The 13,045-nt window shown below is 36.9% G+C and overlaps 2 protein-coding genes across 9 annotated transcripts in view; one reads left to right on the forward strand and one right to left on the reverse strand.

Moving 5' to 3' along the window:
• LOC131427964 (flotillin-2) overlaps positions 1-13,045 on the reverse strand; it is a 475,383-nt gene that overhangs the window by 240,356 nt on the left and 221,982 nt on the right. The window lies entirely within an intron of this gene.
• LOC131427958 (glucose dehydrogenase [FAD, quinone]) overlaps positions 2,009-13,045 on the forward strand; it is a 49,261-nt gene continuing 38,224 nt past the window's right edge. For all 3 annotated transcript variants that reach the window (XM_058591561.1, XM_058591562.1, XM_058591563.1), the window contains exon 1: positions 2,009-2,763. The gene's annotated coding sequence lies outside the window, so the exon portion shown is untranslated. The remainder of the gene's footprint in view (positions 2,764-13,045) is intronic.

The raw sequence follows: 13,045 nt of genomic DNA on the forward strand, positions 1-13,045 counted from the left end.
TGCACATCGTTTCACCATCGCTTGTGGAAAAATACTCGGGGACTTTCTAAAGAATTTCAAGACCTTTTATTTGCTTCTTAGTTTGTGAAAATCGGTTAGGAAATTTCCGAGGATATTGAGTGAGCATTCTTTCATAAATTTGCACATATTTCTTTATTACTTTGGAAGCTGGATTCAAATGAAATTCAGGAAAATTTTATAAGAACATAAGACCTTTCATGTGGTTCGTGAAAACCGGTTCAGCCATCTCTGAGAAAACTGAGTGACATTATTAGTCACATACTCACATACATAAACACACAGACATTTTGTGATCTTGTCAAAACTATTAAAATTCGTAGGTTTTGTTAGTTGCTGGTTATACGAAACCTACTTCGGTTATACCGGTCGTCTGAGTCACCGGACTCCATTGCTGGAAATACCGGAAAAATGGATTTAAAAACTCCAAAACGGAACTCACTTCCTTTTCTCAGAGCTGACAGAACAGATTTTCACAAAATTAGACTTAAATGAAAGGCTTAGGGTCACATGTGTGGCTAATGAATTTTACCCGAAATTATAAGGTGAAGTGGATTTATAATTTAGAATCGTTAAACGTGCACCAAATTCTAGGTTGGGCTCAAAACTGTTTTAACTTATAGGTTTCATCAGTTATTTGGTCAAAAAATCTCGCTTGGTTTTATTCAAGAATCAATTAAATGTATTGAAGAAGCCAACAAACATATTTAGTGATGAGAGAAGGGCATCCTCGCACGATAAGGTGTTATGAAACAGGTTTTTATCATGCATTTGAAACAACTTCCTGTTAGTTTCGCTTCATTGGATTGCGGTAGTATATTTCTTCATAATTTCAAAAATATGATGAAGTTGGCATTTGCAGTAGCTTTAAGTGTAGATAAAGATTTTAAATTGAAAACCAAAAGTCTGGAAAACAATCAACACTAGAACAGTGTCGTATTTAGAACAAGAGTTCAGGGGTATCTTATTTAGGATAAATACTGCATTAGCTACACATACTTTGGAATTGAAAAAAAAAACAGAAAAAATGGTTTTACTTTGTTATTGTTTAATTCTGTTCATTGATTTGTAATTGTTATGTTACCAATCAGAACATGAATATTACTAGTTTAATGTAGTAAATATTTATCCGAAAAACAAGTGACAAACATGCACAGGAGAAATTTATGAAATTGTCAAGTGACGTAAATCCGTATGACACAATACATTAGATCGTAATTTGTAAATAAACATTTTATATCATTTATTTTACCCCGGCTTTAACCATTTTGGTAGTTCACCGGGGAGTAATAAACTAAATTTTACAAGAAACTCTTCAATTTGCGTCAAACATTACCCGCTTTTCAAACAGGCGCGTACATGTTTCAGCATTTAGAAATGTTTCAGCATGCATCAAATATGTTTAGATCAACTGTAAAAATGAGTCATATTTATCGGCCTCAGAAGACATAAATTTACTTGTTTTTTTTTTGTATGTGAACATACAAAAATTATATATTCATTGATTCGATTCGCAAAGCCATAGCTTCACATGTTATTTTAAAATTTGTTTGGAATGCATGAAGTATATAAGTTAGGCTAGCAAGTAAGTTTGTAGGGCATTTTCTCATCCACTTACATGGTAGTTCAATTTTGAAACAATTTCACGCTCAGTTTTCGTGTAGGGTTATGACACACACTTAAATAAATGCAATTATTGGAACCCAGACAGCTTCCATTGGAAATATTTCGATCTTCTAATTGCCGACTTCATGTCCCACTGGCAGCCCTGACCTGCTGTGCTGCTCACTTGGATTGCCAACAATCAAGGTACGATGAAACGTCAAGAGCCTTGCCAAAGCGGATTGCGTATGTCGTCCTAACCATCACCGGAGACGAAACCCGCGTACAGCGCATCAAGAGAGAGAGACAAACAAGCAAGAGGAAGCTTCACCGAATAGCGAATAGCGCGAACGACGAAATCGAGTAAGCAAACAGTCGGACTGCGGCCCGGTGGAGGCTCAGATACGATCCAACCGCCACGGTGTGCAGAATATCACCGACAGTCGTGTCGATCGGAGGCACAAGAAGTCTCACTCGTTGAAATTTTTATTTTTTTTTTCTGAAATTTCTTAGTTTCCGAAATTGGTTTTTTCGTTTAGTCTGCGAATTTGATTGAACTCGCGAATCGCGTCCACGGTTAGTTGCCCACAGTGTTATTCAAGGGAAACTTTGCAACTGTGACATTTTTGTCCCCTGCCTTCTACACAAACGATGAATTGCAGTGATTAGGCAGTAGTGATTGGTATTTATTTCCAGTAACCAGTAACTGCAAAGTGTGCTTCCACTCAGGAAGCTTTAAACGTGTTTCGACGACACGCGCATATGAAAAAAAGTGAAACACAAACGAATGAATAAGTGATAAACCTGTTGTAAAGAAAAAGCTGTATATTTTCAACCGAAAAGTCATCCTGGAAACGAAAATAAATAATACAATCATTTAAAGTGCTATCCAAGATTTATGAGTGAAACTTGTACACGAGTAGCAAAAGTTGCCGGAAAGTGTGGTTCAAAAGATGATAATTTTAAATTGAAACGTGTTGATCTTAGTTTTGCAAGATACTATTGGATCTATTACATTCTGACGAAAGGATCAGGCGGTCACCGAACGACACCAGCTGGAATTTGGAATCTTGGGAGAAAGCAAGCATCGAACAAAGCGTCGATAATGAATCATTTCTCCATTGGAACAACTATTTGAAACAAGTGAGTAGCTCACCGCAGCGAACTTTCTTCGATAGTATTCCTTAACACTTGTATCGGTCGGTACGTATTACCGGAGATAATGTATTGATAGGGCGAACAGCGACAACCGTGAATTGTAAATGCGAACGTAGCGGTTCACGGTGCGTGATAATGTTGCGCAACACGCGTTTGAAAGTGGATGACTCTGTCTGTCTTTCAACTGTTCGACGAACATGTTTGTTCGTAGAAGAAAAAAAATAGACGCGTCCATAGGTTTCGGGTGCAATTTTCCAGATACCAAACATGGGTGCTTTCGGATGGCGAGTGAATGTGCGGAACAGCGGTAGACAGCCGAATTCAGTTTTCTTTTGATATGGGCGACAGCGTTGAAAATCGGATTTCGAAATGGGTACGTTGTGTAAGAGAAGATGAATGTGCAACGCACCTGGAAACGCTTGACCTGCGGTTAGGATCATTACCACGGTGATGTTTTTTTTTATTTACATCGATATACTTGAGTTAGGCCAGTTCCATCGAATTGTTTATTTTACACCAGTTACTACATTTATTGCACGAAACAAATTCATACCGCTTACCAATGGCATGTTTACTTTTTTCATAAGGCAATTGATGACTGATTAGTGTGCGCCATGCTCTCCATGGTTTTTGGCGAAGCGTAACGAACTTCAGGATGTCCGGGCATTTCGGAAAAACGCGATGTTGAGCGAGCATAATTAATATGCGCCTTGTGTAACTTAAGGATCACGATTCAGATTAAAAAGCACCAGTTTTTCGATTTGCTACCTGAAATGATTCTTAATTCTTAAGATTCTGACCCTAGTAATGGCTTAGGAATCCGTAGCAAAACCTACAGAAACTGGTCAAGTTCCACATTGGATAGTAATTAATTTTTGCTTACCCTCGGCATCAGTGCACCTTTATAAATATATTGTTAAATGAAGTTTTGCTAGGCTAATTTTGAACCAATTTTTTATATTTTTTATGAATTGAACTATTGAATGTTTTTGAGATCGGATGTTTACTTTTTGAGTAATACTAAGCTTTATGTCAAAATTTTCAGTTTTTTTACAATATCACAGCTGACCTTGAAAACAGAATATGCCTTCAGACTTAGATTCCGCACGGCAATAGCTATCCAACAAGCTATAGTTTATTGAAATCCGTTTAATTTTATCGGAGATATTGATATTTTTGTGTAAGCGACTTTTTCCCCGCTGTTTGATAAAGTTGCATGGGAGCAACGTGAAACACGATTTTTAATACTTTTACATGCAATTGTTTCTGAATACCAAAAATACTGCGTACAGCTTCTTTTTTTACGGAATTTTGCCTCGGATCGATTTTAGCACGGTTAGTTTTTGCAACATTATCGTCATATTCAAATGTAAACAATTCCATGATTATATTGATTTAAACTACTTACAGTAATAAATGTTGGAAGAACATAACACCCAAATACCATTCGAAACAGTTCGTCAACATCAGCAAATGCGTGTGCGACAAATAATTTCACTTTATTTTCTCGGAGATGGCCTTTTACTACAAACTCAGATTTATATAAAAAGACGTATACTCCCAAACAATGTTCCTGGATTTCATTTGGATCCGGCTTCTGATTCCGGAGCTAGAGAATGATATGTGAAACGAAATAAAAATAATGTAACTCATTTTCCTCGTAGATGACCGAACCGATCTAAGATTCAAATGAAAAGTCTTTAAATCTTATAAAACATCTTGCTTTTTAGTCAGATCCGACTCCCGGTTTAGGAGATATAGGGTGATTAGTATAAAAATGTCCATATCACATAAATTAATCAGGTATATCGGATAGTCGATAACCAATTAGATTTGGATAGTCGATAACCAAATAAACTTATTTCAATCTTAGCGGTATTCAGTTTTCGATCCGGAAGGTACCCAAAAAATTAATTTACACTACGATTTCTGGAAGATGTCTACACCGATTTTCGAATTCCGGTTCCGATATAGAATCGTTTCTCAAAGCTCAATTGTTTTCTCAAAAAAGATCAAATCGATTTTTTTTCCTTCATGGGCTGCTCTGGCCGAGGGGGGTGGTTATAACGATCCGCACTTTCCATACCAGACGAACTAGGCTATGGTGCCCAAATGAACACTAGTAACGAAGGAGGAAATCCTCCTGTAACCCAAGCGACAGATTCCTTTACGGCTATCAATTTGCAACGAAAGATACTAATATCTTCTATTGCAAGTTCGCCAAAGAATTTGTCACTTGGGTAGGAAGTGTGTGCTTCACCCTGTAACCAGTCAATCATTGAGTAGTGCGTCTGTATTGTATTGGTATTTTGTCATCCTACCAAATGCTTCTGTGTCTTAAATGTCCTCGTCGATGAAACTTTGCAAAATTTCGCATTGTATCCGCTTCGGTCTTGGCCCTGCTTTCCTATATAGTATATCATGTCTGAAGCGGTACTTACGATTATTACTTTAAAGATCCTAAATCAATGTAAATATGTTTGGTCTACTAACACTATCCAATCTAATCTATTCTGATTGTTTCTATCTTTGTCGATGTTACGTTACGTTTCCTTTTGTCCCATTGCATTGCTTTTTACCATACCGGAGAAACCTGTTAATATCACAAGCTAGTAGATTATCAAGAATAAAGGAATAAGATTAAGATTAATTATAATAATAATTACTATAATAATAATAATAATAATAATAATAATAATAATAATAATAATAATAATAATAATAACAATAATAATAATAATAATAATAATAATAATAATAATAATAATAATAATAATAACAATAATAATAATAATAATAATAATAATAATAATAATAATAATAATAATATTAATAATAATAATAATAATAATAATAAAAGTGATAGTAAAAATCGTAGTGCATTTTACTTACCAAAAGTTAGGTAATTACATAAAATACCTTTTTTCCGAACCGGATCGGAAAGGTTTGAAAGTTCCTGAACGGTTCATAAGATATCAATTTACTCCTATTCCTGATAACAATAAACCTCCTTTTTGAATTAAATTCACCAGTTCAGAACGACTATTATATATTAATATTCATCCCAACTAGATCAAGATAATTCAAATTGGTGACCAATTCCAGGCATTAGAATGCTCGAAACCACCTAATGACCTATTGTCAATTTCAAGCAGTATTAGTCCTGTCCACTCCGAGATCGATCCAGATAACATAATAGCGATCGATCGATCTCGGTATGGTCCGACTTTGTCAATACGAAGTATGTATTGACTCCCACCCCCATCCGCCAAAGGGGGGTACGCGCCCTGTAGCTCATCATCCAAAGCCTAGGGAAATACAACATACCGGTTTATATGGAGATAATACTAAAGAAGTGCGAGTGCATAATCTTTCTCCAGCCACTAGCTATCAATTTATTCGAAAATATTACAAAGTTCGAAAAAATTATGTGATTTTACATCTTATAAAGTGCATTGTCGGAGCGTCGCATTTCACACTAATTCATATTCCAGCACATGTAAAATTGAGTGATTTGGAAATTACATAGTTTAAAATTCAACGAAAAAAACAGCGTGACTTGAGTTGAGGAACATTGGATCACAATGTACAACTGTGGGCAAAAACTAGTATGACTTTGTTCATAATTTCAAAATTCTTTATTATTTTTCCAAATCTATTTCGTCCCCCTCAAATTAATCCACCCTCGGCCTTAGTACACTGCCTTCAATGCGGGTAGCAATTCACGTTTGATGTCTTCAATTGACTTAAAAAGGTTTCCCCGGAGCGGTCGTTTGATTTTGCTGTATAGCCAGAAGTCACACGAAGCTAAATCAGGGGAAAATGGTGGTTACGAAACGATATTGGATGAATTTTTGGCGAAACAATCACGAAGAATCGATACAAGGGGCTGGGGTCCACTAGGAGATTGATAGTACCTATTAGCTCTCTCCGGACAGTACCAGCTTAGATGCCGTGTGGAATCCGACGGAAAAAAAATGAACCAAGAATAGATCCACTGGGTTCCTGCTTCCATGTCGTAAAAGGCGACAATTGCTGGAGTTTCTTTTTCCTTTCAGTTATCAGAAATTTTCAATGTTTCACTTCTGATTACTCTATTTTACTAAATTATCTCTTCATTCAATCTATCAATTTCCGTCTAGCTTCGTTCGTTTCAATTTATCAATTTCCGTCTAGATTAATTGGAATGTTTTCTTCTTCCATGTTATTGATTGGCTTTCAGGATTATAAATTGAATTGAAATCCGTTGATAATACAATGTTAATAACAGAGATAACATATATCGGTATATTGAATACATAGTAAAAAACACTTGATATTAATATTTCAAACAACAAATTAATATTTTTCTCGGTAGCCGGCTGCCCAGATCAACCAATATAACCAATTAATGATTTTATTAAATAATTAAAATAATAAAGCGGAAATAATAAAGACGCACGTGAAATCTTTTTACCTTTATTTGGTGATTGAAAATGATTTTATAACAACTGTTTAGAATATGTCAATGTAATGAATCAATTATTTTGTCTAAATCCCATTCACTCGTTTATTTTGTATCACGTAATTTCATTTAAAAAAAATAGGGAAGTTTTTATTCTTTACGCGATAGTATTGCAAATTTTTCTTTAGTTTCCTCGAATAAGATCTGTGAATCAAGACTTCCTGGGACTTCAATATAGGATATTGTTGAAACGTTCACTCGGGAAGTCAGTGAGTTTAGTGGTGCATCCGAGCATCTTGAAACCGAAACATACTGAGTCGCGCGCGAAACCAATACTGAAATTTTTACTAACAAATATCCTTCTCCTGTGACACTTGTGGAGTGCGCAGTAGTATATACGGCCTCTAGTAACAACAAGTGTTGGACTGACATCCCTTCCCATTCCTTAGACGATCTACGTTCGGGCCTGGCCGGCGCCGGTACTGATCAATGATTTCTGGGATTAGCAGAAGATGTACATTGAAGGATGATTTACCAGTCCCAGGTCGGATCATCTAGAAACTCCCTGTACAATTTCAGCTAATCCCGATCAGTAACGGAGTAGCAACCAGGGGTGGTCGCTCAAGCTCAAGCAAACAATCACGAAGAATCGATACAGTATGCGACGGTGCATTATCGTGGTGCAAGATGTCGGCCCACATTTCCGGCCTCTTTGTACGAATTGCTTCGCGCGAATGACGCATAACACTCAAATAGTATTCCTTGCTAACAATTTGACCGATCGGAAGGAATTCGGATCGCACCACACCTCGATCGTCAAAGAAAACTGTCAGCATTACCTTGATTTTTGACTTGCTTGCGTCAGCGCGTTCTCGACCCTCTTAGAACAATTTGTACCAATCAAATACACTTGCTCGCGACATACAACTTTGCAACATTCTGAACGTTTCTGCACCAGAAATTCGATTCCGCACACAAAAATTAATGGAACTTCTTTGTTGAATAATTTCACTCATTGTAAAAATCGTCAGTGCAATCGACTACTGAAAGACAGACGTATACTAAACACTAATGAATATTTTAAAGTGACACTTGAAACATGACAGTCATATGTAACTGACAGTCATGCCAACCTAGAAAAAAAACGAAATAGTTTTCCGCGCGAAATATCATTCAAAAGTCGTACTACTTTTTACCCACAGTAGTACATATAATTATCGACTAAGTCATGTCTGCTTGTACATATAAACTTGTACATATAAATCCGGACAGCGGCACTTGCAACCGAGTGCAAAATTCAGTCGGATCCGGTAAAATTTATTACGAATGGAATACTCCATCTATTGACAAGATAGGTTTATATGACCACCAACAGGTGAAAGTCATTGTGAAACCTTTTTCAGTCATTTTCGATTCTCACAGCTTCGGTTGAATATCGACACTGTATACTATGGGATTTTCACTGAAAACTGCAAATGACTGTAAGGGCAGATGAAAAAAAAACACAATTTTGAAACTACTGTCCCGCTTATGTCATTGACTGCACATTGATTTCGTTGTCATAGTTTGCATGCGAAGCTGAGAGTGACAGTAATTTCTTGTCATTTTCATCTATTTTGAGTCAATGAAAATGACTTTTATTAGCTCTGGTTACGATATATCCATATTTAAATTTCTAAACCGATATGTAAAAATGCCGTAAAATCTTAGTGGAAAGTGTATTTATTCAGAATTTGTGCGCATTTAATGCGATTGTGCGTAATAATGTTCTTACGTGGAACAGTGAAGTTAGCTTCGAATGTTGCACTTTATTCGTATATGTCAAACGAAGTTTTTTGTTTCTTTTCACATTCCGGGCTACGCCGTCTGGTGTACTAGTTGTATTCGGTTTTTATTTTCCGTTTGCTCAAAGTTTTCAGTGAGAGAGTCGAATGAGCGAAATCAAATGAAGAAAACAACGATTTAGAAGAAAATTTTTAAAGAAGAAGTTTATGTTTCGTTTATGTCTTTTCCTCCAATACAACATCGTATCTATACCTGCCAATATAGAAAAGACAACCTCGACTGAAAAATTCTTTTCGGTAGTAATGTGCCATCTAGTGCCTAGTAGTCATTACGGTGTTAACGTTTTTTCGGTGACAGTGCGCCATATAGCTAAAATCAGAAAATCAATTAATTTTTTCGCCAAAATGCCGATTTCGGTCTTTCAGTGAGAATTGCTGAAAAATCGACTTTTGAACGAAGCTTAAAAGACCTAATGTCTTATATCACTCGACTTAGCTCGACGAAACCGGAAAAAGTCTGTGTGTGCATTTTTCAAACAATTTTTTTACCGCACAATTTTCCCAAGGATGACTGAACCGATTTCAAGAAATTTAGGCTTGTCCGAAAGCTACCTTTGAACCGTCTTCGACTCGCCAGTCCATTAACAGTTTACTTTGAACTGTAAATGGCACCTCGCGGTTCTACATGAACTGCTAAGCAGACATTAAGTGAATGCTAGAGCCAAAGACTTTACTGTCGCATTGAACGAAAGCAAGTGGTAACCTTTATACCGTCGACAGATAATAGTCCAAATAATTACAAAATCAATCAGAATTAATTAATTTTTGTACCTCTTAGTAGTCTAAATGTTCTATGTCAATACAACCAATCGTCCTTGCCTGTAGTTGCATTGCAGTCCCTCAGTGCCCGGTCGAATCACCACTGGCACCCTGATGTTGCTGACAATGTTGCTACCGGCGTACCGACCGACATAGGTATTTGCTCCCGGCTAACTAGCGCAACAAGTGCTTTCATTTGCATATCCAAAACCATAGCCCGTGCCGAGGCTAATTTGCTCCCAATCGACTGCTCTATAACAGTTCTACCGATAACCGTACACCTGTTTACTCGATTCCACGGTGTATCTAGATCAGCTCAATCACTTTCAGTAAGTGTTGGCACAGCATCGTTTCTCTATATTTGTTATTATTACTATTATTTCAAGTAAAAATTTATCTTCCATAGTCGATATAGCGCAAATCATACCAATCCTGACTAGGTTGCTTTGGCGCTATGCTCATCCAACGCCTTAAGAGCTCTCCATTGACTGACGAGTATCCAATTTCATAGCCATGCGCTACTTTTTGAAAGGTCTTCATTTGCTTGAGCTAAGATTCGTGGCGATAATTGCGCTCGATGTACTCTCTATATTTTGGTGATTTGGGATAAAGCATACAAGGAACAGAAACAGCAAATTGAGCGTACGTTTCATACTGAGTTATTTCCCTTCCATTGCATTGGTATGATCTTAACGACAGCAATCATCAGGGTATCACATTGGAAATGAGTGTTCGGAGAAGAGAGTGGAAAAAGCACAATGCATGCTTTTTACAACTTACATGCACATCAATTTACTCATAATAAAGTATTACAAGGTCTACCGTTTTCTAGTTACAAGAGATGATTTCAGTAGTTGAGTGAGAAAATAAACCGACCGCTGCGTGATTAGAGGTTACCAGAGAGATCGATTACAGTGCATTAGGCTCATTGGCTCATTAATTGAAGATGCTCAATAATGCTGAATCGAATGAAGCTGTTCATCATGAGTCTGCTTTTCAACATACAATGCATTAGATGTTGATGCAATGGATACGAGCGAAATTTCAAGTAAGGTATGGCCGGAAGATAACATTTATCCTCACCACGAGACGATTATGAAAATAAAAATAATTTTTTTCTTCCTTTCGTCTGCCAAAGCGCAAACGAAAAGACACCGAAAGGGAAATTTATTCGAAGAGAATGAAATCGTATATGAGATGCATCTATCAGAGCAATTACTCGAAGTCAACGTTAACAGAGAAAGCTTTTTAGTTAGTTTTCAGCAATCACCTCTCAACTGTTTTTTTAGGCAGTTGTTTCCAAAGCGGAACGAATAAGTAGCTGGAGTAGTGGTAAACCATCGAGTTGCACATAGTAAAACTTTTATCATAGTAGATGAGTCAACAAGTTCTCACTTTTCCACACAAATAATGAAACTGCATTGACAAACGCGAAGCGGAAAACTGCTGACTGCGCAGAGTAGAGCACGATCATATTGTATCTTGATATAAATATCGCGAAGTCGGAAAACATTACCCTTCAATCACGACTCTGATGGTTTCTCAAATGGCTGTCAGTGACACCAAAAGCGCTATCTGTTGACGAATGAGTGGGGAATCGAGCTCACAAATGAATGATATTGACTATAGTAAACCCGACCGCAATTACCCGAACAGGAGAAATGTCCGACCAATCAGATACAAACCATGTTGTGTTATCATAACTTTATGTCCCATATGTTTGCAATAAGTTACTAGTATCTCTGTTAGCTGTGTACCCTAGCTTGAGAACTGTGAATGTATTCCAGTGATGGTAGCGAAAACCGGATCAATACCTAACTGAATTACATGATAGTTAAGCTTGATCTATTGTTGCATAAATATAATATAATAAAAGTCTTTTTTAGCTTTCAAGATTTCTATTTGATCGAAATATGAAGATATAAAGCAGAAATGAAAAGGCAAAAAACGAAACATTTCAAGCCAAATCGTTTTCGGAGTTGGCAGCACCTTCCCAAATTTTGATTAAACTTTTTGAACGAATAGACTTTGTTACAAGTTTTAGTTTGGAAAACTTTTTTTCCTGGAATATTCCCATCTAGCAAAATATGGACGATTGTTGGGGAACAAAATTAGCTATTTTGGGACAAAATTTCATCAAAATCAAAAATTGTGTTATTTGTAAAACGACTATGGATTTTAAAATAAATTTTCTCGGAGTACGATTCAATGCTTATTTTTTCGAAAATTTGACTAATTTTACGAACTAACTAGTACAACACTTTTTGTAGGATAAGTCCTTTTTCGACTATATCATTTGCAAAACAAAAATGATGAAAAAACTTGCACAAGTAAAATCTCATTAGATCTTTGTAAAAAGCTTTGTATTTTTAAAAGAACCGGAGGCTACCATTTTTCTAACTTTCAACACAGTTGACAATTATTTCCACGAGCAAAATTCCGAACAAATCGGTGGCCTCTCGTTTGGTGAACGGCGCACAAAGTAAATCTACCACTGCGAACAGAGCGAACAATAAACGTAATAGATCAAAAGTTCAAAAGAGCGGTTCTAACGGCTACCAACGTATAGAATTTTGCGGTTGACTACTTTATTTCAGATTATCATGTTACATTTTTCGGGCCGATTTATTGTATTTTTCTATGCTCCGTGTACAACTTTGCTTCTGCTGTTTTTTTTTCCAAAATTGAAAGTTTTATTGCGAAAAAGTGCTTACAGATGTATTATTCAAAGTATTGTCCATCGCTAGCGACAACTTCCTCCCATCTTTCCGGCAATTTTCGGATCCCGGATCGAAAAAAGGAGTCTGACGTTATCCATGAAGCAATCCATTTTCCAACTCTTCGAAGGATTGGAAATGTTACTCTACCAGGCCGAGTGCCATCGAACGGAATAGGTGGAAATCAGAAGGGGTGACATCTGGGGAATACGGCGGGTGGGGCAAGACTTCCCATTTCAGCGTTTCCAGGTACTTTTTCAACACTTTTGCGACGTGAGACCGAGCATTGTCGTGTTGGAGGATGACTTTGTTATGTCGCTCTTTATATTGTTGCCGCATTTCTTTTAGCGCGCGACTAAGGCGCATCAGTTGCGTTCGGCAGCTCTGCTGTGATGATTTCACTCGGTTTCAAGAGCTCGTGGTTTATCACATGCTTCTAGTTGTTCATCTTTGAAGGTTTTTCTCTTCCACCACCATGTTTGTCTTCGACATCGAAATCACCA

This window comes from Malaya genurostris, chromosome 2 (assembly GCF_030247185.1).
Source record: "Malaya genurostris strain Urasoe2022 chromosome 2, Malgen_1.1, whole genome shotgun sequence".
NCBI classification, from domain to species: Eukaryota; Metazoa; Arthropoda; class Insecta; order Diptera; family Culicidae; genus Malaya; species Malaya genurostris.